A 5,417-nucleotide genomic window follows, 5' to 3' on the forward strand; every position below is an offset into this window, starting at 1 on the left:
AAAAGATAGCACCAAAAGGAAAACCCAAAGTTCTTTCAATAATTTGGTGCGCCAATTTTCAGCCTAATTTTGTCTATTGTTTTAACATTATGTGCATGCAATTGTTTTCATAATTAAAGATACTGGTCAGGTCAGGTATCTACCCAATATCCATACAATAATAGTATTATTGCAAGAAAGTTAATGAATTCGTCAACCGTGTTGTCCCATAGGTCATGAGTCATGACTAATCCCTTATCATTGAATAATAATTATGTTTATAAGAGAAAAATAATATTGGATTATGTAACTAATGGCTCTTGCTTTTCATCTTAGAATAAGCAACCGATGCTGCACTTCATTTTCAGAAAATAATTTTATATTTTATATATGGTACTAGTACCATACTATTCTCTTTTGAATTCTTATTTTCTTCTTTCCAACTCTTGGACTTTATTTGATAAATTAATTAATGATAATGTTGAAGAGAAGAGTATGGGAGCAAGTAAGGGACCACAAAGGAAAAAGAAAATATGAATAATATGAGGTTATGGCAGTTCAACCCATAATAGTTTGAACGCGCTTCCGCTGTTTATTACTATGAAAATATATTATTAAATTATTAAACTACAAAAATTTAAATTAAAAAAATAAATTAATAATTAAATAAAAATTAAAAATAATAAATTTGGATGACTCTAATAACATTTCTCATCTAATAATGTGTGATGATAGTTGAGTGCTTAGTGAGTGGGTCGTAGTTGGGTGACAGACAGCAATATATGTATGTTCCTTGAGTCAGCGTTCCACTACTTTATACTATACACTATGCTATTGCATGCCTTGAATTGAAAATTGAAAAAGCCTCTTCTCTTCTTCCTCTCTAATCTATCTCTATGTGACTATGTCTTATTAGAGTGTAGCACTTGGAAATAAGGGCACCACAATTTTGACGGAGTCATACTACATCTTCCATTACTTTTTCATCGATACTCTTTTATGAAGTACTATGCCACCTTATTTATTTCTATTGGTTCCAACCCGGCTCATATATTTTATTATAAATTTTAAAGTAAAAACTATTGATTGAATAATAACAAAAGGAATTTGAACGTGCTGTCACGGCCTTGGACACACTCCAACGCTATCGTGCCGGCACTCGAATTTACTCAACTTCTTGAGCTAAGATCAAGTCAGTCTAACTCTCAATACTTAGCAAAAAAGCTAAGAATACAAGAGAACACAAGAGAAAGGAAGCTTTGGTAGAAGAACACTTTATTGCTCAAGTGTGATTACAAATGATTCACACACACCCAAACTCTAACTCTCACCCCTATTTATATCCATCCACCTCCTCAATGGATGGTTAGGATTAAATCTAATCAACGGTCCAAATTAATCATCCAGAATCTTCTCTACAAATATCTATCCTACCACAACTCTCTAAATGTTTCTAGATTATTCCATACCACTCTTTATACTTCTATATACATCTACACTCTTCTAGAATACTCTATGACCTTCCAGAGTCTTCTAGAACCTTCTAGGGTATTCCGGGACCTTCTAGGACATTCTAGAACGTTCCGAAACCATCTAGAGTATTCTCAAACACTCCAGAAAACTATACAAACACTGTTAAATCTAACCTTCTAAAATTTACCGTGACATTCTCCCCCACCTAATGCGCAGACGTCCTCGTCACGTTCTGTTCATGATAGCGCTCTAGGTATTCTTGGAATTGCCACAGATCTTCGCGAGTTTCCCAACTAGCTTTGGTTATCGGGAGCCCTTTCCACTTGATCAAGTATTGGATACTTGGTGGCACCCCTCTTCGTCGCACGATGTGATTAGCTAAGATCTCTTCGATTTCTTTATCAAAGAATCTAATTACCACAGGTGGAGCGCGACTTCAGTCACCTCTACTCGGTTCATCTTGGTCTCCATGATATGGTTTAAGCATACTCACATGGAAGACCGGGTGGATCTTCATAGAGGGAGGGAATTGTACTTTGTAAGCAACCTCCCCAACACGTCCAATGATCTCAAATGGCCCTTCGTATTTGCGGATTAAGCCCTTATGAACCTTGCGAAAGGCTTTGAATTGTTGTGGAAGAAGTTTGATCATTACCTTGTCTCCCACTTGATAGCTTGCATGCCTCCTCTTCTTATCTGCCCATTTCTTCATCCTCTTGGCAGCTTTGTCGAGGTAAGAACGAGTGACATCTGCTTGTTCTTCCCATGACTTAATCATATGATAAGCTCCAGGGCTCTTCCCTGAGTAAGAGGAAGAAAGAGAGTGAGGTGTAAGCGGCTGTTGTCCAGTCACAATCTCGAATGGGCTCTTCCCTGTAGACTCACTCCTTTACAGATTGTATGAAAATTGAGCAATGTCTAGGAGGTTTGTCCAATCCTTTTGATTAGCGCTTACAAAATGCCTCAAGTAACACTCAAGTAAGGAGAATAGATCCAAACCCCTCGGACTTCGGTAAGGCAGAGATGAAATCTAGAGAGACACTTTCCCACGGTCGCTCTGATGGAGGCAGAGGTTCCAACAACCCGCTTGGTGTCTTGTTTTCAATCTTATCTTGTTGGCACACAAGACAAGTCTTCACATAGTTCTCCACTTCATCTCTCATTTGAGGCCAATAATAAGAAGATTCAATGAGTGCCAAGGTCCTTCGCTGACCTTGGTGACCAGCCCACTTGGTGTCGTGGCATTCCCTCACTAATTTTCTTCTTAGATTTTTCCATTTAGGGACGTATAGTCTTCTCCCTTTAGTGTAGAGAAGGTCGTTTTCTAACCAAAATCTTTTGGTCTTACCTTCTCTAGCCAACTCCACCAACTTTTTGGCTAATAGATCGTGATGCAACCCTTCCTTGATGATATGCATAATATCTCCTTCAACCATAGAAATGGCCGCTAACTCAGCCTTGCGACTCAGCGCATCTGCTACCACATTAGTCTTGCCTGACTTGTATTCGAATTCGAAATCAAACTCAGCCAAGAAGTCTTTCCACCTAGCTTGTTTGGGGCTTAACTTCTTTTGAGTTTGGAAGTAGCTTGTAGCCACATTGTCTGTCTTGACGATGAAGCGTGAACCAAGCAAGTAGTGACGCCAAGTTCTCAAACAATGTACCACCGCGGTCATCTCCTTCTCTTGGACAGTGTATCGCCTCTCTGTATCATTCAACTTGCGACTCTCAAAGGCAATAGGATGTCCTTTTTGCATCAGAACTCCTCCAATAGCGTAGTCAGAAGCATCAGTGTGGACTTCAAACACCTTTGAGTAGTCGGGTAGTGCTAATACTGTTCCTTTTGTGATAGCAGCCTTCAACTCATCAAAAGCCTTTTGACACTCCTTTGACCATTCCTAAGAGTGGTTCTTCTTGAGAAGATTAGTTAATGGTGCAGCCTTGGCGGAGTATCCCTTGATAAACCTCCGATAGTAATTAGCCAACCCAAGGAAGGACCTCAATTTAGATACCTTGTTTGGAGGTTCCCACTCTTTGATAGCCTTCACTTTTCCTTGATCCATGCAGAGAGTTCCATCTTTAATGATGTGTCCCAAGAAGTGGACTTCGTCTCTTGCAAAGGAACACTTTTCCTTCTTCACATATAGGTTATTCTCTCGCAAGATCTTGAACACGATTCGTAAGTGTTCTACATGTTCCTCCAAAGTATTGCTATAGACAACAATGTCATCCAAGTAGACCACTACAAACCGATCAAGGTAAGGTCGAAAAATCTCGTTCATCAAAGTACAGAAGGTCGCAAGAGCATTGGTCAAGCCAAAAGGGATCACCAACCACTCATACGATCCATACCTCGTGACACACGTGGTCTTAAGTTCATCACCATCGGCAATTCTCACTTGGTGATATCTTGACCTCAAATCTAGCTTTGAGAACCACTTAGCTCTACCAAGTTGATCAAACAAATCGGCTATCAAAGGAATGTTCTCCCTTCTTGAACCCTTTCTTGAGTTGCATGGCAGACAGTATCGGTGGTCCGCCAACTTTAGAGACTGTAGGGACCATGCATGGAGACCCTTTCTCCATGACGCATACTATATCGTAGTATGGCATAGGTATTATATTTGCTTTCCTTTGCAAATCGAGCCCGATGACTATTTTAAAATCGTCCATGGGTGCTACTGAGAAATCCACAAGGCCCTTCCAAGAACCAAGAGTCATCTCAACCCCTTTTGCTACTCCCTTAAGGGGTTCACCCTTGGTATTCACGGGTTTGAACCAACCATTCTTTTCGGTGATCTTCAACTCAAGCCTCTTTGCTTCATCAGGCGTGATGAAGTTGTGTGTAGCACCAGTGTCGATCATAGCCATAACGGATTTTTTATTGATAAAGGCTTTGACATACATCAAGCCTTTCTTTTCTGTAGTGCTTGCCTCTTTACCCTTCACAGCATTCATGTGTTGGATAGATCCAACACACTCAGTTACTTGAGTTTGAGCTTCTCGTTCCTCGGTGATAGATGCCAAAGTCCCTAGCTTAGAACAATCCTTCATTTGGTGTGGTCCCTTGCACATGAAGCATCCTCCTTTGGGCACGAAAGCCTTTTTCTTTTCTTCGTATTCTTTCTTTGAAGAGTATTTTCCTTCCTTCTTGGTTGAGAAACTCTTTCTTGAGGGGTTCACCCTTGGTATTCACGGGTTTGAACCAACCATTCTTTTCAGTGAGCTTCAACTCAAGCCTCTTTTCTTCATCAAGCGTGATGAAGTTATGTGTAGCACCAGTGTCGATCATAGTCATGATGGGTTTTTCATTGATAAAGGCTTTTACATACATCAAGCCTTTCATTTCTACAGTGCTTGCCTTTTTGTCCTTTACAACATTCATCTGTTGGATAGACCCAACACACTCAGTTACTTGCAATTGAGCATCTCGTTCTTCGGTGATAGATGTCAGAGTCCCTAGCTTGGGACAGTCCTTCATTTGGTGTGGTCCCTTGCACACGAAACATCCTCCTTTGGACACGGAAGCCTTCTTTTTTTTTCTCGTACTCTTTCTTTGAAGAGTATTTGCCTTCTTTCTCACTTGAGAAACTCTTTTCCTTGTCTCCCTCACCTTTAGTAGAACTAGGCTTGGAGGATGACTTAGGTTTAGAGTCTCCCCTATGATACTCAATGAGTGATTCGGCCACCATGATGGCCTCATCGACATCCTTAACATTCCTTCTTTGTAGTTCTTGATTTGTCCAAGGTTGGAGTCCATCAATGAAGAAGAACAATGCATCCTCTGATGCTAAGTTGGGGATTTGAAGCGTCAGAGTAGTGAACTCCTTTACGTAGTCGCTAATCGTACTCTTGTGCTTCAACTCCCTCAACTTCTTCCTTGCTTCATAAACCACATTCTCAGGGAAAAATTGTCTTTTCAACTCCCTTTTGAAATCTTCCCATGTGGCTATGTTGCAAGTACC

The sequence above is a fragment of the Arachis ipaensis genome, chromosome B07 (assembly GCF_000816755.2).
Source record: "Arachis ipaensis cultivar K30076 chromosome B07, Araip1.1, whole genome shotgun sequence".
Taxonomy (NCBI): Eukaryota; Viridiplantae; Streptophyta; class Magnoliopsida; order Fabales; family Fabaceae; genus Arachis; species Arachis ipaensis.